Genomic DNA, 24,707 nt, shown 5'->3' with positions numbered 1-24,707 from the left:
TCAACAAGTTATAAAGGTTGACGTTGGTTGATGTGTATTACACGCAGTGTGTGCCGCATGCAGAGGCATTGGTGCTCTTTGGTGTGAGTAACAGTATCAGGGATCTGTCCCCAGTGTCACGTGGCCATGGGCCTAATTCAGACCTGATCACAGGGCACATTTTGTTTGCAAATGGACAAAGCAGGTGGGGCAGATGTAACTGATGCAGAGAGATTAAAGCTGGGTACACACTGGTAGATATATCTACAGATCAATTGATTGTATTCTCCATACATGCTGCCCGATCTATCGGGACTGACATCACAAATGGGCGGGTGCATTTGCATGTGCCCACCCACTGAGCTGTCAATCACCGGCTGCTCCCAGCTCAGCTGTAAGGGCAGTCTGTGGATTGCCCGTATGCACAGCTCGATATACAGTATCTTTATAGATATATCGGGCATCAGCTGTTTTGCACAACCGACGTGATATACCTGTGAATGACGCCGTTCACAGATATATCGCTCGTACACACTGGTGCATCGATATATAATTCATTCAATTGCACGGCCAATATATTGGCCAGTGTGTACGCACCTTTAGAGTTGGGTGGGGTGTGTTCAACCTGAAATCTAAATTGCAGTGTAATAATAAAGCAGCCAGTATTTACCCTGCACAGAAAAATATATTTCACCCAACTCTAACTCTCTTTGCACCTGTAACATCTGCCCCACCTGCAGTGCAGCATGTTTTTTTCCATTTGGAAACACAATGTCTGAATTATTTTCCTGTCCCTGTCTTTGGATGTGAGCTGGGGGAGGAAGAGAGTTTAAAAATCATACTAAATGCATTGCATGAAACTATAGAAAATGCTGTTTCGGTGGCTTTTACCCATAACTCCCTGGGGCTCGTCGCTGTGTCTTTGCTAGAAGTGGACGGAGCAGAAATGTATTACTGACAAGAAGCAGAATAATGTGCTGGCAGTGGGCAGTGGGCAGCGCAGTCAGCAGTGGGCATCGCGCGGCCTCTGGTGTCATGGCAGAAGGTGAGATCCTCACATGGGGGCAGCACATGGGGGCATGTCAGCCCCTTCCTCTATAAAAGCCTTTCTGTGTTCTCTATATTTAGCCTCTGACAGCAGCCGAGCGGTTCCGGGCCCCAGAGAGAGCTGTCAGCTTCTCTCACACTCATCCTGTATCGGGCGTCCATCTGGGACAGTAATTAGGAAGTAATAGCATCTGCCATGACAAGAGCATTAGACGTGGACGGACACGTGGATTCCTGCTGCCTGGCCGGCCGGTTAGGGCCTCGTTAGAGGGATTGTCCTACAGGGACCCCCCGGGTATTCCCGACACAGGGACCCCACCGGATATTCCCGACACAGGGACCCCACCGTATATTCCAGACACAGGGACCCCCACTGGGTATTCCCGACACAGGGACCCCCACCGGGTATTCCAGACACAGGGACCCCCACCGGGTATTCCCGACACAGGGACCCCACCGGATATTCCCGACACAGGGACCCCACCGGTTATTCCCGACACAGGGACCCCACCGGATATTCCCGACACAGGGACCCCCACCAGATATTCACGACACAGGGACCCCCACCGGATATTCCCGACACAGGGACCCCCACCGGGTATTCCCGACACAGGGACCCCCACCAGATATTCCCGACACAGGGACCCCCACCGGATATTCCCGACACAGGGACCCCCACCAGATATTCCCGACACAGGGACCCCCACCGGATATTCCCGACACAGGGACCCCCACCAGATATTCCCGACACAGGGACCCCCACCGGATATTCCCGACACAGGGACCCCACCGGATATTCCCGACACAGGGACCCCCACCGGATATTCCCGACACAGGGACCCCCACCAGATATTCCCGACACAGGGACCCCCACCGGATATTCCCGACACAGGGACCCCCACCAGATATTCCCGACACAGGGACCCCACCGGATATTCCCGACACAGGGACCCCCACCGGGTATTCCCGACACAGGGACCCCACCGGATATTCCCGACACAGGGACCCCACCGGATATTCCCGACACAGGGACCCCCACCGGAAATTCCAGACACAGGGACCCCCACCATGTATTCCTGACACAGGGACCCCCACCGGGTATTCCCGACACAGGGACCCCCACCGGGTATTCCAGACACAGGGACCCCACCGGATATTCCTGACACAGGGACCCCACCGTATATTCCCGACACAGGGACCCCACCGAATATTCCCAAAACAGGGACCCCCACCGGATATTCCCGACACAGGGACCCCCACCAGATATTCCCGACACAGGGACCCCACCGGATATTCCCGACACAGGGACCCCCACCGGAAATTCCCGACACAGGGACCCCCACCATGTATTCCCGACACAGGGACCCCCACCATGTATTCCCGACACAGGGACCCCCACCGGGTATTCCCGACACAGGGACCCCCACCGGAAATTCCCGACACAGGGACCCCCACCATGTATTCCCAACACAGGGACCCCCACCGGGTATTCCCGACACAGGGACCCCCACCGGATAATCCCGACACAGGGACCCCCACCATGTATTCCCGACACAGGGACCCCACCGAATATTCCCAAAACAGGGACCCCCACCGGATATTCCCAACACAGGGACCCCCACCAGATATTCCCGACACAGGGACCCCACCGGATATTCCCGACACAGGGACCCCCACCGGGTATTCCCGACACAGGGACCCCCACCGGAAATTCCCGACACAGGGACACCCACCATGTATTCCCGACACAGGGACCCCCACCATGTATTCCCGACACAGGGACCCCCACCGGGTATTCCCGACACAGGGACCCCCACCGGAAATTCCCGACACAGGGACCCCCACCGGATAATCCCGACACAGGGACCCCCACCATGTATTCCCGACACAGGGACCCCCACCGGATATTCCCGACACAGGGACCCCCACCATGTATTTCCGACACAGGGACCCCCACCGAATATTCCCGACACAGGAACCCCCACCGTGTATTCCCAACACAGGGACCCCCCTGCGTGGGGCAGGAGAGGTGGGGGTGATGCGTGGGGCAGGAGAGGTGGGGGTGATGCATGGGGTAGGAGTGGTGGGAGTGATGCATGGGGCAGGAGAGGTGGGGGTGATGCGTGGGGCAGGAGAGGTGGGGGTGATGCGTGGGGCAGGAGAGGTGGGGGTGATGCGTGGGGCAGAAGAGGTGGGGGTGATGCGTGGGGCAGGAGAGGTGGGGATGATGCGTGGGGCAGGAGAGGAGGGGGTGAATGCATGGGGCAGGAGAGGTGGGGGTGATGCCTCTCCCTGAGCTCAGTCCCAGCTAGTACCCGTAGTGTAGGTGTGTAACGCACAGCAGGACCCCTCCTCCTCTCCCTGAGCGCAATCCCAGCTAGTAGCCGTAGTGTAGGTGTGTAACGCACAGCAGGACCCCTCCTCCCCTCCCTGAGCTCAGTACTGGCTAGTAGCCGTAGTGTAGGTGTGTAACGCACAGCAGGACCCCTCCTCCGCTCCCTGAGCTCAGTCTCGGCTAGTAGCCGTAGTGTAGGTGTGTAACGCACAGCAGGACCCCTCCTCCTCTCTCTGAGCTCAGTCCCAGCTAGTAGCCGTAGTGTAGGTGTGTAACGCACAGCAGGACCCCTCCTCCTCTCCCTGAGCTCAGTCCCGGCTAGAAGCTGTAGTGTAGGTGTGTAACGCACAGCAGGACCCCTCCTCCTCTCCCTGAGCTCAATCCCGGCTAATAGCTGTGGTGCAGGTGTGTAACGCACAGCAGGACCCCTCCTCCTCTCTCTGAGCTCACTCCCAGCTAGTAGCCGTAGTGTAGGTGTGTAACGCACAGCAGGACCCCTCCTCCCCTACCTGAGCTCAGTCCCGGCTAGTAGCTGTAATGCACCTGTGGGTACTTATGTAGTATCTGGGCGTCCGATTTTTTGATTGTATGCCTTAAGTTAAGGCATACAATCAGATGCGATGCGATGTGATATCGCATCGCATCGCATGCGACCATCGGATGCGATGCGATGACCCGATTTTTCCATAGGAATCAATGTTAAAATGGACTGAGTCCATTTTAACATGGAATTCAATGGGGAAAAAGGGGTCCTTTTCATACCCCTACTATCCAAGTGGGCATGGAGTTGGATATAAACCTGTGGCGAGCGTAGCGAGCCACCGAGCCCGAAGCGTGGCGAGCGAAGCGAGCCCCGCGAGGGGACGGTATTCTGTGTCCCCTCGTGGCTTTTTCCCATTGAATTCATGTTAAAATGGACTCAGTCCATTTTAACATTGATTCCTATGGAAAAATCGGGTCATCGCATCGCATCCGATGGTCGCATGCGATGCGATGTGCCCGATCCGACCCGATTTTTAAATCGGACGCCCAGATACTACATAAGTACCCACCTGTGTAACGCACAGCATGACCCCTCCTCCCCTACCTGAGCTCAGTCCCGGCTAGTAGCTGTAATGCACCTGTGTAACGCACAGCAGGACCCCTCCTCCCCTCCCTGAGCTCAGTCCCGGCTAGTAGCTGTAATGCACCTGTGTAACGCACAGCAGGACCCCTCCTCCCCTCCCTGAGCTCAGTCCCGGCTAGTAGCTGTAATGCACCTGTGTAACGCACAGCATGACCCCTCCTCCCCTACCTGAGCTCAGTCCCGGCTAGTAGCTGTAATGCACCTGTGTAACGCACAGCAGGACCCCTCCTCCCCTCCCTGAGCTCAGTCCCGGCTAGTAGCTGTAATGCACCTGTGTAACGCACAGCAGGACCCCTCCTCCCCTCCCTGAGCTCAGTCCCGGCTAGTAGCTGTAATGCACCTGTGTAACGCACAGCATGACCCCTCCTCCCCTACCTGAGCTCAGTCCCGGCTAGTAGCTGTAATGCACCTGTGTAACGCACAGCAGGACCCCTCCTCCCCTCCCTGAGCTCAGTCCCGGCTAGTAGCTGTAATGCACCTGTGTAACGCACAGCAGGACCCCTCCTCCCCTCCCTGAGCTCAGTCCCGGCTAGTAGCTGTAATGCACCTGTGTAACGCACAGCAGGACCCCTCCTCCCCTACCTGAGCTCAGTCCCGGCTAGTAGCTGTAATGCACCTGTGTAACGCACAGCATGACCCCTCCTCCCCTACCTGAGCTCAGTCCCGGCTAGTAGCCGTAGTGCAGGTGTGTAACGCACAGCAGGACCCCTCCTCCCCTACCTGAGCTCAGTCCCGGCTAGTAGCTGTAATGCACCTGTGTAACGCACAGCAGGACCCCTCCTCCCCTCCCTGAGCTCAGTCCTGGGTAGTAGCCGTAGTGCAGGTGTGTAACGCACAGCAGGACCCCTCCTCCTCTCCCTGAGCTCAGTCCCAGGTGGGCAGCTAAGTGATGGGCTGAGTGGATGTAATGCTGCTATTAGTTACACATGGCTGATGCACATTGCTGAGCTGTCTCCTCTCAGCCAAAGAATGAGGCCAAATGCACTTTACGTGTAAGTGCTCGCTGGTGCCTTCCACACGTCAGGGGCAATTCTGCCGAGTCTCATGGAGCGGTGCCAGGCTGCCATCCCACTGGTGCCAACGTGATAAGCAGGTCAGAGAGGAAGCCGGGATTATATATATAACTACAGGCTTATCTATCTATCTATCTATCTATCTATCTATCTATAACATATCTATCTATCTATCTATCTATCTATCTATCTATCTATCTATCTATCTATCTATCTATAACATATCTATCTATCTATCTATAACATATCTATCTATCTATCTATCTATCTATCTATAACATATCTATCTATCTATCTATCTACCTATCTATCTATCTATCACATATCTATCTATCTATCTATCTATCACATATCTATCTATCTATCTATCTATAACATATCTATCTATCTATCTATCTATCTATAACATATCTATCTATCTATCTATCTATCTATCTATAACATATCTATCTATCTATCTATCTATCTATAACATATCTATCTATCTATCTATCTATCTATCTATCTATCTATCTATCTATCTATCTATCACATATCTATCTATCTATAACATATCTATCTATAACATATCTATCTATCTATCTATCTATCTATAACATATCTATCTATCTATCTATAACATATCTATCTATGTATCTATTTATCTATCTATCACATATCTATCTATCTATCTATCTATCTATCTATCTATCTATAACATACCTATCTATCTATCTATAACATATCTATCTATCTATCTATCTATCTATCTATCTATCTATCTATCTATAACATATCTATCTATCTATAACATATCTATCTATCTATCTATAACATATCTATCTATCTATCTATCTATCTATCTATCTATCTATCACATATCTATCTATCTATAACATACCTATCTATCTATCTATCTATCTATCTATAACATATCTATCTATCTATATCTATCTATCAATCAATCTATCTATCTATCTAATATATATTTATCTTCTATCTACAGTATCTATCTAATATCTATCTATCTATCTATCTATCTATCTATCTATCTATCTGTCTGTCTGTCTATCTATCTCATATCTATCTATCTATCTATCTATCTATCTATCTATCTATCTAATATATATTTATCTTCTATCTACAGTATCTATCTATCTATCTATCTATCTATCTATCTAATCTATCTATCTAATATATATTTATCTTCTATCTATCTATCTATCTATCTCATTATCTATCTATCTATCTATCTATCTATCTATCTATCTATCTATCTACCTACCTACCTACCTCAGGGCTGTTACTAGGTGGTGCAGACGGTGCGCGGCACATAGCACATCTCCGCTGTGAACACATCTTCCGTCATTCCCCTTTGTGTGTGCACACCATTACCACTACTGTGTACTGCAATTTAGTATAGTACTAGTGTCCTCCTCCTCTGCAGGGCGCACTGCTACCATTACACATTGCAGTGGCACTACCCTGCAAGGGGCCTCTCATCTCTCGGCAGGGGCACTACCATGCAAGGGGTCTCTCACCTCTCGGCAGGGGCACTACCCTGTAAGGGGTCTCATCTCTCGGCAGGGGCACTACCCTGTAAGGGGTCTCTCATCTCTCGGCAGGAGCACTACCCTGCAAGGGGTCTCTCATCTCTCGGCAGGGGCATTACCCTGTAAGGGGTCTCTCACCTCTCGTCAGGGGCACTACCCTGCAAGGGCTCTCTCACCTCTCGGCAGGGGCACGACCCTGCAAGGGCTCTCTCACCTCTCGGCAGGGGCACGACCCTGCAAGGGCTCTCTCATCTCTCGGCAGGGGCACTACCCTGTAAGGGTTCTCTCATCTCTCGGCAGGGGCACTACCCTGCAAGGGGTCTCTCCCCTCTCGGCAGGGGCACTACCCTGCAAGGGGTCTCTCATCTCTCGGCAGGGGCACTACCCTGCAAGGGGTCTCTCTACTCTTGGCAGGGGCACTTCCCTGCAAGGGGTCTCTCCCCTCTCGGCAGGGGCACTACCCTGCAAGGGGTCTCTCATCTCTCGGCAGGGGCACTACCCTGCGAGGGGTCTCTCACCTCTCGGCAGGGGCACTACCCTGCGAGGGGTCTCTCACCTCTCGGCAGGGGCACTACCCTGCGAGGGGTCTCTCCCCTCTCGGCAGGGGCACTACCCTGCGAGGGGTCTCTCACCTCTCGGCAGGGGCACTACCCTGCGAGGGGTCTCTCACCTCTCGGCAGGGGCACTACCCTGCGAGGGGTCTCTCCCCTCTCGGCAGGGGCACTACCCTGCGAGGGGTCTCTCCCCTCTCGGCAGGGGCACTACCCTGTGAGGGGTCTCTCACCTCTCGGCAGGGGCACTACCCTGTGAGGGGTCTCTCACCTCTCGGCAGGGGCACTACCCTGTGAGGGGTCTCTCACCTCTCGGCAGGGGCACTACCCTGTGAGGGGTCTCTCACCTCTCGGCAGGGGCACTACCCTGTGAGGGGTCTCTCACCTCTCGGCAGGGGCACTACCCTGCAAGGGGTCTCTCACCTCTCGGCAGGGGCACTACCCTGCAAGGGGTCTCTCACCTCTCGGCAGGGGCACTACCCTGCAAGGGGTCTCTCACCTCTCGGCAGGGGCACTACCCTGCAAGGGGTCTCTCACCTCTCGGCAGGGGCACTACCCTGCAAGGGGTCTCTCATCTCTCGGCAGGGGCACTACCCTGCAAGGGGTCTCTCACCTCTCGGCAGGGGCACTACCCTGCAAGGGGTCTCTCACCTCTCGGCAGGGGCACTACCCTGTAAGGGGTCTCTCCCCTCTCGGCAGGGGCACTACCCTGTAAGGGGTCTCTCACCTCTCGGCAGGGGCACTACCCTGTAAGGGGTCTCTCCCCTCTCGGCAGGGGCACTACCCTGTAAGGGGTCTCTCCCCTCTCGGCAGGGGCACTACCCTGTAAGGGGTCTCTCCCCTCTCGGCAGGGGCACTACCCTGTAAGGGGTCTCTCCCCTCTCGGCAGGGGCACTACCCTGTAAGGGGTCTCTCACCTCTCGGCAGGGGCACTATCCTGTAAGGGGTCTCTCACCCTCTCTCTGTCACTGCAGGGAAATGTTTGTGTCAATCTATTGTCACTGCCGACGTTTTGGTCTCGACATAGACATTGTTGACGTAGACATATACCACAAGCGTTAGTCATTATCTATACGCCTGTATCAGCTGTGACGCAGTCGGTGGCGCAGCGCACATACACCACAGGGGCGATGAGCTCTGTCGTCCGCGCCATTTGCTTTGGATCTGACGGCGGAGGTGTAAATGCGCCAAACATGGCGGCAGCCAGGTAAGAGCTCTCCAACGTTTCTGGCATAGTAGCAGATAATAACGTGTATAGATTCCGTGCGTCAGTGTAATACTGGTACCAGCAGCAGATGATATATCCGCCATTATACCCCAATCACATTCGGTGACCTCTAGTGAGACTCCTCCGCCATCTTCCTCCACCGCCTGTAGCCGGGTATGAATATGTGATATTGTGCGTCCTTCCCTGGCGCTGATTGTCCGTCTCAGCAGGCAGCGTAATAAGCAGCTATCTGATAACTGAGCGCTGCCTGGCGCCTGTCACATCATCGGCCGAGTCCCTACTGTGATCCACCCAAACACTTCATACATTTCCCGCCACCACAGCAGCGTCACAGCCGGCCACTCAAGGTGACCTTGGGCACTGTCTGCCCACAGCGCGGTGTAACGTGTGGTCTCTGCCAGGAAAACAGCAAAACACTTATTAAGAGAAAATAATCAATGTCGTCTGCAGCGATTTAGGGGACTCGAGATTTACAGCCAACAATTACCCAGAGGAAGCTGGGAGTAGTAGTGTCACATAGATCATCCCCCCTGCATTGTAAGGAAGGGGGAATCGCAATTAAGTCTGCAGTGATGAAATGCATTAATAGACGAGGCCGCTAATTAGCCTGCGCTGCAGCCTGTATGATGCATGGGGGTAATGTACTGTATGTAGGGATAGTAGTCAGCTGTCTGCGGAGGATTCTCTCCCCACAATGCTCTAACAGCAGCCTCAGGTCCTCCCAGTGAGACCCTGTGTTATACAGCAGATACACGTGTCCCTGCAATGTCTTATACACCCACATAGAAACATAGGGGCGATTATCAATACACTGCGCATGCGTACAGCCCATACTCAGCATGCGCAATTACACCCTGGGCCAAATGGGCGGCATAGTAGCCAACATTATTCTCCCTGTTGCACCCAAGCTCCGATTGATCTATAAGGATTATATTGGTCTCTAGTTTCTCTGCGCTCCAGGAACTAGGACGATATAACATCTGTAGTATCGGCCGGTGTAATGGTAAGCTCCACTGGGGCAGGGACTGATGTGAATGTTCATATATACTCTGTACAGCGCTGCGGAATATGTGCGCTATAAGTAACTGGTAATAAATAATAATATAGAGCAACACGTTTTTATTTTCACCCCAACAATTTCTTCCCCAAATGCTTATTATCATTCTCCTTTATATGTTTGGCGCTTACAGAGGATAGAGCTGACATACAAGGGTGCACTGAAACAAATCATGTCAGAGAATATTTTGGGGTGATGCGGCGGAACAAGGGGAAGCCGGGGAATCTTTATTACTGCGCCTAATTTCCCCCCAGTGTGGTCTCAGCTCAGGGTCATTTTAACCCTTGAACCCCTAAGTACCCCAGTTACAGGAGAGGTGAGTGCCAGCCAGGCATCGTTACCTGGATCAACTCTAGGACTACTGGTGGTAATGAGCCCCACTTAACCCATACATCAGCCACAGGTCCTGAAAGCCGTCAGTGGATAGTAGCAGTGGCTTAGCCCAAATCTGGCCTTCACTTGTTGCTACAGCCCACACTACCGTGATGAATGGTACAAACCGCGCCATCTTCTCTCTCCTCCCGTCCATGGGTTATTATAGTCACAGGACACCTGCCGCCCGCCCCGTTCTCGGACTGGACGCTGTCAGCGGAGATTTGCGAACGCTGTAAAAATCATTCAATGTTCGGCGACCATCATATGATTTGGGGCCCGCACACTACCCTGTAATACATCCATTCGCAGTGCTGCTGATGTGTTCGCTGGGTGGCGGGCATTTGCTCATCTGGGGGGGGGGGGGGGGGGGGGGGCGACATCGCTGCTTAGTGAGCCAACCAGAATCAGTCCCTATGTGTATAAGCGACACTACTGTGTGGCATAATGTGAATAAAGGGCACTATAACTATGTGGTGTAATATGAATCAGGTGCACTACATGCAGGGTATTGTGAGTATAATACCCCTTTCACATTGCAGCTAGAACACGGTATATTGGTTTAAAACGTTTCTAGCTGTAATGTGAAAGGTGCAGTGAGAATTTACTGGTTTTAAAATACCAGTAATTCAAAACGGGTTAAAAGCAGAGTCCTGCCCGTCAGAGCCAATCCATTGAAATTGTGCTACTCTGTGAGGAAGGGCACAAATTTAGTAGTTTGAAAGTGGTTCCGAAAACCCTGGTACTGGCCCGGGCACCGCCTAATCGGTGCTTAAACCTAATGTCCACCTAACGACTACCTCCCGGTGCCCTCGGACCCCTTAGAGCACAAGTACAGAATTCATGGCACCTGTAGCCGCCATTTATCAGTTCCACCTGCTTGGACCTCGCTGACGTGGAGGCAGGTCATGCGTGTGGTAATGCCGGAGAGGCTCATTATGTTTGTGCAGGCCGGGTATAATGTGGGTGCGGATTGCACTGGAGTGGCGACTGTCTCCGCTACGTTCCCCCATTCTTCCTTGGCAGACTTGCGCTGTGTCTGCAGATAACTGCTCAGAGAACAGATTATTGCAGTGAATGGGGACGTTCGGCCGGTTATCAGCCCTGTGACGGCATCTCTCAGCCTGGCACAGCACATTCAGCTGAATAGAAGCAGAGCTCCGTGTAATCTTCCTCATGGCTCAGCAGATATGAGAACCGGGCCTCGCACACAAAGCGTCTTTGTACAGAGACAATTCCTTCCAGTCTGTGCCTGAAATCTGGGAGCCAGAAATACAGACATTGTTACTGTGATGAATGAGGGCTCCGCTGGCAGGACCATGTGCCAGTCTCACGGGGCCCCGAGTCCGATATCTCTAGAGGAGGCATGATATGAATAGACAATTCCATCCCCCCTGTGACCGGACGCCTGCCCTTACGCTCTGGCCAATAGGGGATTCCCTGTTACCGTCAGTAACCGCCTGTTACTGACTACACCCACTACGCGGTGGGCGGGGATATCGCTGCCACCACCAGGCTCCTACTTAGGTGAGGCCTGGAGCCACCGTTACCTCCTCAGGCCTAAACGCTGGCACCTGAGTAATACGTGCTGGAGTGTGCGTGTCAACATGCTGCGGACACAAACCTCACTGGCGTCACTTGGTTCCCCACTGGTCACGGACCAGACCTCTGCTTCAGTAGCTGGCAGAGCGGTACTTCGGAGGACGCTGGATACTGGTACCCAGAACAGCCGGAGAACGGAATTATTGCAGTAATTCTGTTGGTCGCAAGATGGAGATGGTCGCCTTGTGGCAGAAAGGTGTTTATTTGCCAATAGATCTTAAAAGATCTCTTCTCCTTTTACTAGGAGGTACAGCATACAGGTAATGTTACAGCGTTCAGATCAGGTAGATGTACAGTTTCCAGGGCTCACAGGCCCTCCTTTTATGCTACTCCAATACACATTACCACAGGGGGTAAGCCCACACTGGGGTCTCCAACCAATCAGCTTAAGTGCATGAGACGTGCATGCGCTGGGCACATGCACATTCAGCATTGTTCTTATGGACAGAGGGGAGTGGTTACTCCTCGGAGCCTGTGCTGGAACCTGGCTAGTCCTTTCCCCCAGCCTGCACACAGCCCCCCCCCAGTGCCCGGAGTGCTGGGGGTTAATCACTTTCACCTCGCCGCAGCCTCTGACCGGGGCTGTGGTGCACCCCTCTCTCCCCCCGGCGCCTGGAGGCAGCGCGGCACTACCACCGCCTCCTGCCTCCGGCACGCCAGGAGTTAAGAGTCCCTCTTGCTGCAGCCGCCGGAGCTGACCGGGCTGCAGCACAACAATGCCCGTGTCTGGCTCCCCGTCTTCTTCCCGGAGGTACGCAGCACTGCCTCCCGCCTCCGATGCGCCGGGGGTTAAGTGTGCCTCTGATCCCCCGTGCCGGAGCCGCACGCCGGGAGCCGGAGTGTCCAGATGCCCAGCTGCAGTGCCGGTCAGCTTCCCGGCCTCTGACCCGCCGCAGCTCCTGGTGGGACCTGGAGGGTGCACACAGAGGGTGTCCGCGGCCGCCGGATGGGGACCGATGCCGCAGCGCCAATAAAAAACCACAATACTATCCACATTTGAATTTGGCACCAAGCGCCCTTTGTCTAAGATGGCGCCATGGCACGGAGGGTTAACTCCTTCACCAGAGGGTGCTCCTGCCCATATGGCTCCTCCTGGCTCAGTACTGCTCCCTGTCCATGCAGTGACGCAATAGTCCGAACCACAATGTCCTGGTAATAAATATGTGTCATCAGCACTGGAGCTGGTACCAGAGCCTCCCTCAGTGACTGGAATGCCAACTCACAAGCAGGTCTTGGGAAGACCCTTCCTAGTCACTACTGTAAGGGGCGTCACTTCCGAACTAGTCAGGGACAACTGGTCCGTAGGGCTTTACAGGCTCTAAGGTCAGTACCTGTCTGGGGGTTGTGGGCTGGGGACAGCCTTTGGTCGCTTCCAACTTCACTGGTCTGGGCCTACCCCTGTCTCCTCCCACACTAGTCCCCAGGCACTGCACCTCTGTCACTTCACCCGGTCACCCATCTGCACTAACTGTCAGACCTGCCCTCTTGTCCTTCTCAAAGGACCTATGTCTCTGGGAACCCACCCTGTCTGTTGTATCCCCTTTCCACCTTCCTGACTACCCTGGGCATGAACCCTTTCCGCCAGGGCACACTACCTGTCCCCACCCCATCAAGGCCACTGTGCGCTTGGCACCTGATGCCTGCCAGGGATGAGTCAGAGAGTTGAGCCTCCCTAACCCCCTGCCAGTGGCCCAAACTTTCTCCTAAAGGGGGACACTCTACAGGGGGATCTAGGTTGACATTTATAGGGTCATTCTAGTTGGGGTCAGTCATGTAAAGGTCAGTGTGGTCGCTCGTACTCACCACCGGAGTTGGCAAACCACTAGGAACAGGAGCATCGCTGGGTACCCCCACAGGATTCAACAAGCTGGCACACACATCCTCTGTGTTGCTAGGGGACATAGGCACACCAGAGGCAAAAGGCATGCTGGGGAGATGTGCTGATCTAGCTGGTGTGGTCTGTTCCTCTGGTCTGGTGTCAATGGTAAGGACGGTAGTCTGGCAGCTTAACTCCAGGCGATGGTGTTAGCAAACGTGGTAACGATTCCACCACCAAGATCATTCCCCAGGACTACATCTGTTGGGAGGCCATCCATGACGGCAACATCTCGCAACTCTGGTCAGCCCCCCAATCTAGGTAGACTCTGGCCATGGGTACCTCTCGCTTCGCTCCATCTGCCATTGTAACATTGGCAGTGCAACCCTGCAATACTGTATGAGATCCCCGGCAGCATGAGATCCCCAGCAGCATGAAATTCCCCGCAGCATGAGATCCCCCGCAGCATGAGATCCCCCGCAGTATGAGATCCCCCGCAGCATGAGATCTGTCCCATTGGTCGCTCAGTTTAGACAGTCGGCCACCACTAGGAAGAGCGCTGGTGGTGTTGAACTTCTTCCAGTTACAGATGATGGAGGTCACTGTGCTCATTGGGACCTTCCGATATGTTTCTGTGCCCTTCCCTTAGTTTGTGCCTGGAGATAATCCTGTGTTGGAGGTCTGCAGACAATTCCTGTGACTCCATGCTTGGTGTGTGCTCTGACATCACTGTCACGTGTGGGACCTTATATAGGGCCGTATTCATCAAATAATATTTGCGGCTAAATCCCCGAAAACACCCGTTTTAAACCTCAAATATTTAGTATCCCCCTAATGTATCACAGGGCACCTTTTGCGATTCCCTCCTGCACCGCCGCCGGCCGCATCCCCTATAGGTTTCTATGGGGGATGCGAAGCTGCCCGATGTATCAACAATGGGCAGTCTGGCTTCGCATCCCTGGGCTATCGCCATTCTGATATGGCCATACCCCATTGTAGCCTATGGCTACACATCGGTCAGCGGGGTTGCGGGTGGTCAGCGTGTAACCAAGCATGCGCAGACCCCCCCCCCCTGGCTTCGGGCATCGCAGGGACGGGATCTTTTCGGAGCCCTGTCCCTGCCCGGTAATACATTGAGGTGAAATGATCGGTAACATTCCGCCCAGATCGCATTGTAAATGCGATCAATGGTAAATGGGGCCCATAGACAGGTGTGCGCCTTTCCAAATCATGTCCAATCACCTGAATGTACCCCAGCTGGACTGTAACCTGTAGGAACATCTCAAGGATAATAAGCGGAACAGGATGCACCCAGGCCGTGAATACTTGTAAATGTGATTTCTAAGAGAACGTCCGGATTCAGGCCTGGAACATCTCACACCTCCTGTAGCTGAGCTCAGCATTCATCCATCTGCGGAGTTACTCAATGCGACAGGTAATGGGTCCGAGTCCCCTCGCACCAGGGCAGTGTGTGACCCCTGTACAACCTCAGTCAGGGCAGCTGGGAGAACGCACAGGACGTACGCGGCGTATTACACAGCTTTAGCTTCTTACCCCCTCGGGATACCGCCATTAGGTTTACCCTATAAAGGTCGACATGCATTAGGCCAACACCTGATATAGGTCAACAGGGTCAAAAGGTCGACTGTGGGAAGGTCAACTGTCAAAATGCCAACATGAGGTTTACATGTTTTTGTGCCGACAGGCGGTATTTCATCCGCTACGGCGCGGTGGGAGATTATAACAGTGTGCCGAGCGCAGCGAGCCGTGCGAGGGGACGCGGCACATTTAGACGGTGTCCATGTCGACCTTTTGACTGTCAACTTAATGCGTGCGTCGATCTTCTCACCCTGTTGGCCATGTTGAGCCCTGTCGACATTATCAGCCATACCCCCTAGTTCCTTTTCTCTTCACCCCTTCTCGATCCTTGTTCCCAACCTGCCCCCATTATCTGACAATTTCATACTCAGCACTGATCTATGCAAACGTGTGGCCTATACACGAATCTGGGCCTGGATACAGGGCCTGATTCAGTGGCGTCCAGCACAGGGCAAGGCCACCCCACCTGCTTGGTACAACCCTGATTTACAGCCACATCGCTAAACTACGAGCATCATCAGCGGCTGCCTGGCTGCGTAGTGGGTGCGTGTGACGTCACACAGCCACCGCCGGCCCTCCACCCGCGCCAGAGGTAAAGTCTGTGCATGCTTACCACTAATGATGCCAGCGAGAGAGATGGGTAAGGAGCGGTCACCAGTCCTGAGACAGCTACATCATTATCAGAGCGACTCTCTGCCAGCACCACCTAATCCCACTAATGCGGCCATCTGTGGGTGCCCAGGCATCCGACCATAATCCTGTGTATACTGTACCCACTGCTCTATGTGATGCCAGCTCTATGCATCTCTCACATTGGCACACAATGTCTCTAGTTTATTGAGCCATGAGTTTATCTGTGCCACTCCCAGAGCAGCTGGCAGACGTCCTGGTGGCCCAGCAATTGCTACTTTTTTTTTTATTACAGACTATCTTATTTTAATTGGTGCAGTTGCTGCAGAACCTCTTGTAAACCAGTCAGGCTATATAAGGTTATTTTGCATTTTGGAGATTCTATGGCAGGTTTATTTATTACCAATTCTATACAAGCAATAGCCACTTGGGAGGTCTCACTGTCCACACGAGGTGGCGCTGAGGCACATATAGGGCCTTATTCTGGTTGGTGCGGCCGGGCCGTACGCGTACGTTCCGGGGTTTTTTATGATCTGCGCATGCGTACATTCGCTAATGCGCAGGCGCAAACACTCCACAACGCTTACGGACGGGTCTCTACGTGCGAAAAAACCTGTACGCGAGTGTACGGGCATTGGGGGCGGCATAGGGGCGTGTTGAGGGGAGCGGCCGAAATAATGATGGAAAATGGGCGTAAACATGGGCGTACACGGGGGTGTGCACCAAAAATGAGCGGTGCTACTACCGCACGATCGACTAAAGCACCGTTCATTTCGGACACAAAACAGGCGGCCGCCAACCGCCATCTCAGACCACCCCTACAGATACCGCATGCCAGCGTGCGCCTGGGTTTGCTAATTTACGCTGATTACTACTCAAACACATACACCTGAATGTAATAAGCAATGCTGCAGTCTATTAAGTCCAAACCATGATTTCACTACCTGCAAGCCACACACAGCACTCAAACACATTGGAAGCTTATCTTTCTATACTTCTCTACATGTAAAGGTTTGTTTAATTTAAGCTAAGAATCTTTTTAAGACCTGCTTATATATGCTAAGGTAGGTATTTGTTAAACAGTTATACACATTCACTACGTGCTTTCATAGACTTTACACAGTAGCACACTCAATCTACAAAAGTCGACATGTGTCAACATGTTCACTCTAATACAAACATAGGTTTTGTATTTATGATACAATAACATAAACCACATCTAACACCTACAAAGGATGTTTCAGCAATGTTTTAAGCCCATGCCCAATATTTTGCACATTAATTAATTCAATCAATTAATTAATTTTCATAATTATAGTTGAAAGGCAAGATTTGCAGGTCCATATATGTGAAGGGTATGGCAGCGTACACGGACGTACGCTCACTCTCACGAGCGGTGACATAAGCTGAGTTTTCTATTGAAAACAATAGGGACCCGTCCGTGCAAGCTGGCGTACGCTCAGATCTCCGCAAGAAGTCGGCGGGAAGACGGACGAGAGACGTCCGTAAACGGTGGCGTACGCTCTGTTGTACGCCAGTTGTCGGAGTGTAAGGGCTGGCCCGTCCGTGTACGTTGGCGTACGCACAATTGTACGCCACTCCCCTTTGTTTCTGGCCGTACGTATGCGGCTGAGTTGTGGGTGGACTTAACCCCAACAGCCGCGTACGGATAGCGTACGTTAATAGCGAACGTACGCACGTTTGGCCGCTACGATCAGAATAACCTCCATAGTTACATAGTAGGTGAGGCTGAATAAAGACTTGCGTCCATCTAGTTCAACCTATGTTTATAGTAGCTAATCCCTTGTTGTATAGTATGTTATGATATTTTAAAGACAGATTATGTTACTTATTTGTACCCATGGATGTTTTTAACCAATAAATGTTTATACAACCTTATTTTAAATTTATTTATAGTGTCTGCCGACACCACTTCTCCAGGAAGAGAGTTCCAAAGTTTGACTGCTCTGACTGTAAAGAAATGTTTTCTTCTAGATGAACAAAATCTTTTTTCTTGTAATCTAAACTCGTGCCCTCGCGTCCTAGATTCCTTTCTAGTAGAAAAAGGGTGTTTGACAGTTCCTTATATTGGCCCCTAATATATTTATACATGTTGAGCATGTCCCCCCTTAAACGTCTCTTCTCTAGTGTAAATAGTCCCAGATTGCTTAATCTCTCCCCGTAGCTTAAATTCTCCATTCCCCTAATAAGCTTTGTTGCTCTTCTTTGGATTTTTTCTAATCCTATGATGTCCTTTTTATAGTGCGGGGCCCAGAATTGTACTCCGTATCCGAGGTGCGGTCTCACCAATGCTTTGTACAGAGGCATAATTACTTTTGAGTCCCTAGTTTCCATGCCCCTTTTAATACATGCGAGAATTTTGTTGGCCTTATTTGGTGCTATATTACATTGAGCACTACACCCCAGTTTATTGTCTATTTGGACTCCTAGATCCTTTTCCAGTACTGATTTACCCAATTCACCCCCGCTTTGGTTATAACTAGCACACTGGTTATGTCTCCCAAGGTGTATGACCTTGCATTTGTCCACATTGAACCTCATCTTCCACTTTTTTCCCCACTCATCCAGATTGTCAAGATCATTTTGAAGCGTGGTGACATCTTCTGATGATTTAATAACTCTGCTCAGTTTTGAATCATCAGCAAAGATGGAAACATTGCTGAGTAACCCCATCCCAATATCGTTAATAAAAATGTTAAATAAAATGGGCCCTAGAACCGACCCCTGTGGCACTCCACTTAGTACCGGTATCATATCTGATACGGCACCATTCACAACCACTCTTTGTTCTCTATTACACAGCCAGTTCCCTACCCATCTGCAGATATTTGCCCCTAATCCCATGTCCTCCATTTTATTAATCAATCTCTTGTGTGGGACAGTATCAAATGCTTTAGCAAAATCTAGGAAAATCACATCTACAGCGTTTCCATTATCAAGGTTTTTGCTAACCTCTTCATAGAAACCAAGTAGATTAGTTTGGCATGAAGGATTTTTCACGAACCCATGTTGGTTAGTACTGAGTAAACTATGAAGGTCTAAATATTCCTGAATCCCATCTCTTAAAAACCCTTCAAATAGTTTACCCACTATTGATGTTAAACTAACAAGTCTGTAATGAGCGTGATCCTCCTTTTTTGAATATGGCACTACCTCTGCTATTCTCCAGTCGTTTGGTACCTTTCCTGATGATAGTGAATTATCAAAGATATAATGTAGAGGGGAAGCCAATTCCTCCCTTAATTCCATTAGTACCCTAGGATGAATCCCATCTGGCCCAGGTGATTTGTTTTGATTTTGCTGAGCCTCAATATTATTTCCTTAGTAGAGAATTCAATATTGAGTTCCGGCTTGTTCATCCCATTTGTGGTATGTGTGCATTCCACAGTCTGCTCTCCCTTAGTAAACACTTTTAGCCACATAAAGGGGGAGGAGCGGGCGCTGAGGCACATAAAGGGGCAGGAGCGGGCGCTGAGGCACATAAAGGGGCAGGAGTGGGGGCGCTGAGGCACATAAAGGGGCAGGAGTGGGGGCGCTGAGGCACATAAAGGGGCAAGAGTGGGGGCGGTGAGGCACATAAAGGGGCAAGAGTGGGGGCGCTGAGGCACATAGAGGGGCAGGAGTGGGGGCGCTAAGGCACATAGAGGGGCAGGAGCGGGCGCTGAGGCACATAAAGGGGCAGGAGCAGGCTCTGAGGCACATAAAGGGGCAGGAGCGGGCGCTGAGGCACATAGAGGGGCAGGAGCGGGCGCTGAGGCACATAAAGGGGCAGGAGCGGGCGCTGAGGCACATAAAGGGGCAGGAGCGGGCGCTGAGGCACATAAAGGCTGGTTTCTCCAAAGTCAGGGGGGACCACACATCAGTTTGCCCCCTGATTTTGGGGTAACCAGCAGTCAGTGTTGGCCTACTCTTGACAGGCTGATGGTTGGACAGATCACGTTCTAACCAGCCAATAAAATAGTTGACGCGCAGGGCCAGCTTCATGAACAAGGGGCCCCTAAATCCTAACTTCCTTCAGTGTCTCTCCAGCCGCTTTCAGCCAGTAGCTGTTTGTCAGGGCAGGAGAGAGATTTTGGGGACTATTCTGGTTGATTGGCAAGGCTGCCTTGCGAGTCCACCAAACCCCGCCTTGTGACTAGTTGGCTGCTACCACCCATTCACAAGTGCACTCAGTAAAATCCATTGGCAGCCTGTGGGAGATCCGCGACCATGGAAAGATGAGGAAGGTGCGCGCATGAGCAACCTTACATACGCGTGTACGGCGGGAAGGAAATGGGCGGGCAGCTACCATCCGGTGACGTCAGCTGCCCGCCCACCGCACCTGCGTCGTGGCCTCATTACCACAGAACGCCCAGCATTCTCATGGGGGCACCCACAAAACAATGGGCATTCCCATATACTAATAACCATCGGACCCGGGGCAAATGCAAACAGACATATGTAATACATAACCAATGTAGCCGGGCAGCAATCTCTCCTAGCCCTGCTGGAAGGCCCCTAGAATTGTGGGGCCCTTGGGCAGCTGCCCAATAAGCCCAGGAGTTAAGATGGCCACGGCCGGGTTCTCTCTTCTTCCCAGACTGCGAGCGAACAATTAAGATAAAATAAAGAACTTTTTACTATAATTGGATATAAAGAAACCAAACGGTGAACCGCAAATTCTAGAAATAAACCAGAACTATTCCTGCTGCAGATTAAACCTTCTCCGCTGACAAAAGACTATTTAAGGCCGGGAACGGAACACAAGCCGATGAATTATTCAGAAGCCTCCTGCTATCATTGTACAATGCTGCACTGTGAGCAGAGCGCTCTCTGGTGTCCTTTAATAGAATTGCAGCGGAGAGAAATCAGCAATGATTTAACCCATTAGTAATCATTTCCAGGAAGCCGATGGTGTAAGATGTAAGCGCTGGGCTGTTTCCACCGCTTAGTAAATACAGCAGTCACATCACTTGGCTCTCCTGTACTAAACTTGGGCTGCGATGAACATCAGAGGCATAGCACCTCGGCCTGAGTTAGGACAGGAGCACAGTAAAAAAAACAATGTCCCCCAGACGTCTGGGTGGTGATAGCAGCGGCAGGCACTGGGGACAAACACATGTTACAGGACAAGAAAATAAGCAATGTATAATGCCTGTTGCCTTACGTTACATCCAAATGCAGCTTGAAGAGAGCGCTGGGAAATGATTATTCTTTGCCAATATTGGACACTAAGTAACAGAGCACCGGCACAAGCACACGACAGTAATATGTGCTGCAAATTAGTAATATATACCCAGTACTTAATAAAAACATTGATGCAAAAAAGTAACGTCTCCAATTCCTCCCAAAAACGCAGCCCATTATTATAACAAAAATTAGGTGGAACTGTCCTTGTACCCTCCCACACACAAACTGTGCATGTACTTATTAATATTTAGTATAATAAACCAAGCACTTCAGTGAGTTTTGTTGGTAAAGTGCTTGGTTTGTTTGGGTCCCACAATTTTTTTTGGGGGGGAAGGACTACCTGTGATCATAATGAGGAAGCTGCTGAGGGTGTCAGTGGTGGAGATTGCATGGGCTGGTCCGTACTACTGGCAGCAGACACTATTATTTTACAAATGATCATCATTTTGTAAAATAAATGTCATTTAGGTGCTCTGGCACCGACGGGGAGAGGCAGGGGGTCACGCACCGATGGGGAGAGGCAGGGGGTCACGCACCGACGGGGAGAGGCAGGGGGTCACGCACCGACGGGGAGAGGCAGGGGGTCACGCACCGACGGGGAGAGGCAGGGGGTCACGCACCGACGGGGAGAGGCAGGGGTCACGCACCGACGGGGAGAGGCAGGGGGTCACGCACCGACGGGGAGAGGCAGGGGGTCACGCATCGACGGGGAGAGGCAGGGGGTCACGCACCGACGGCGAGAGGCAGAGGGTCACGCACCGATGGCGAGAGGCAGAGGGTCACGCACCGACGGCGAGAGGCAGAGGGTCACGCACCGACGGGGAGAGGCAGAGGGTCGCGCACCGACGGGGAGAGGCAGAGGGTCGCGCACCGACGGCGAGAGGCAGAGGGTCGCGCACCGGCGGGGAGAGGCAGAGGGTCGCGCACCGACGGCGAGAGGCAGAGGGTCACGCACCGACGGCGAGAGGCAGAGGGTCACGCACCGACGGCGAGAGGCAGAGGGTCACGCACCGACGGCGAGAGGCAGAGGGTCACGCACCGACGGCGAGAGGCAGAGGGTCACGCACCGACGGGGAGACAGAGGGTCACGCACCGACGGGGAGAGGCGGAGGGTCACGCACCGACGGGGAGACAGAGGGTTACACGTGCCTATTAGTAATGTCATCATATGTAATCAGATAATTGGGCTGAAGATGTTATTTTACAGACATGAAACGGCATACGAGAGATCTGCCTCCATGTATAATGAGGATGCTGATGGTGGTAATTGGGGTCTACATAGCCATGGGCAGAAGCAAAAACACAATTACCAGAGACTAACGAGGATCCAACTCGTCTCTAAACCTGAGCTAATCCCTGAACTCAAACAGAATCTCATATCAAAGAGTAAATGGATCCCGCGTGACAGATAGCAATCCCACAGCGCGCGACACATAGCCCTCCCATGGCGCCCCCCCCCACTGCGCGCAACACATAGCCCTCCCATGGCGCCCCCTCCCACGGTGCCACCCCCCGCGGCACATAGCCCTCCCATGGCGCCCCCCCACTGCGCGCAACACATAGCCCTCCCACGGTGTCCCCCGCGGCACATAGCCCTTCCCACGGTCCCCCCCCCCCGTGGCACATAGCCCTTCCCACGGTGCCCCCCGCCCCTGCGCGACTCATAGCCCTCCCACAGCGCCAACTAACCACTGAACTTATGGAGACAGCAATGTCTTAGGTGAGAGCCACACTTCCCCCCACAAACACCCCAACACTTTATATGGGCCCCGCAAGGAGAGAGATGGGAACCCCAATAGCTCAAATACCAACCACCGAAGGTCCTGGCAAATGACCAATCACCTTCTATTCCCATCTACACCATAAACTCCCATTGGCTGATGTGGGCTGGCCACCGACCCCAGAAGAGGCCACTGATCCAGTCACAACGGGGTCCGGATGACATTTCTACATTGTACAGGTCGACAGTTGATGGCATGCAATAGGTCAACATTTACAAAAGGTCAAAATGCAATAGGTCGACGTATAAAAAGGTCAACATGAGTTTTTCATGCCCAGCATTCAGCAGACTGTAACATCCTTATTACAACAGGGCATGACCATATAAATCAAGGTGCCCATACACGTTACAATTATTGTATACAATATTGCATCTCATCTCGGTTTTGCGATGAGATGAGATCTAGTACAAAAAGTATGTGCTGCATGTATGTATGTGCTGCATGTATGTATGTGTGTTTGTATGTGCTGCATGTGTGTATGTATGTGTGTATATGTATGTGCTGCATGTATGTATGTGCTGCATGTGTGTATGTATGTGCTGCATGTATGTATGTGTGTATGTATGTGTGTATGTGCTGCATGTATGTATGTATGTGCTGCATGTATGTATGTGCTGCATGTGTGTATGTATGTGCTGCATGTATGTATGTGTGTATGTGCTGCATGTATGTATGTGTGTATGTATGTGTGTATGTATGTGCTGCATGTATGTATGTGCTGCATGTGTGTATGTATGTGCTGCATGTATGTATGTATGTGTGTATGTATGTGTGTATGTGCTGCATGTGGGATGCAGTTAAAATCCCGGCGGTCGGGATCCCGGCGTTCAGAATCCCGACCGCCGAAATGCCGACATATTCTCCCTCCTGGGGTGTCCACGACACCCCTGGAGGGAAAATAAATTAGCGTGCCGAGCGTAGCGAGCCCGCAAGGGGGGCCGATCCACATCCCCCCCTTGTCGGCATTCCGGCGTCGGGATTCTGAACGCCGGGATTCAATACTGAATCCCTGCATGTATGTATGTGTGTATGTGCTGCATGTATGTATGTGTGTATGTGCTGCATGTATGTATGTGCTGCATGTATGTATGTATGTGCTGCATGTATGTATGTATGTGTGTATGTGCTGCATGTATGTATGTGTGTATGTATGTATGTGCTGCATGTATGTATGTGTGTATGTGCTGCATGTATGTATGTGTGTATGTGCTGCACATACTTTTTGTACTAGATCTCATCTGACCTTATCGCAAAATTGAGATCGGATGAGATGCAATATTGTATACAATAATTGTAACGTGTATGGGCACCTTAAGTCTAGGATGAAAGTGTAGGAGCCAGACACATAAGTTCAGCTTAAATACATGCTCGATGCCTGGGGTGACCTGCTCTTTGCAGGGGGCAGTTTTACCCCTCCTCTTCTTCCCTCCCTCCGCACAATTACCATGAGCGGTAACGGCAGAGTGGAGTGACGGACGACCCACTCAGCTGTACCACAGCAGGTCTACGGTGCGGCCATTTCAAAACTCGAGGCAGCTTGCGAGCCAACTGGAACTTGTGGTCCAACACTCAATCAGGAGCTACCACTGCCGCTCCGGACTGCCTGTCAGACCACAAGCTCCGATTGGCTCACGGCCAGGTGGGTTGTCCACCACGCTGCCCGGCTTGGTATACAAGCGCACCAATTTGCCCAGCACGATCTGCCTCCTGGCAAATCTGGTCGTAATGGCGACCTGGCCCCCCAGAATTACAATATTCTATCCTACATGAAAAGGATCAAGCAAGAACTAGCGGTGTCAGAGAAGTGTCAGCCTGCCAGCTGCAGTCAGAGCACTTATAGGGGGATATT

Source organism: Crinia signifera, chromosome 1, assembly GCF_055691185.1.
Source record: "Crinia signifera chromosome 1, ASM5569118v1, whole genome shotgun sequence".
NCBI classification, from domain to species: domain Eukaryota; kingdom Metazoa; phylum Chordata; class Amphibia; order Anura; family Myobatrachidae; genus Crinia; species Crinia signifera.
This window is presented reverse-complemented; position numbering follows the sequence as displayed.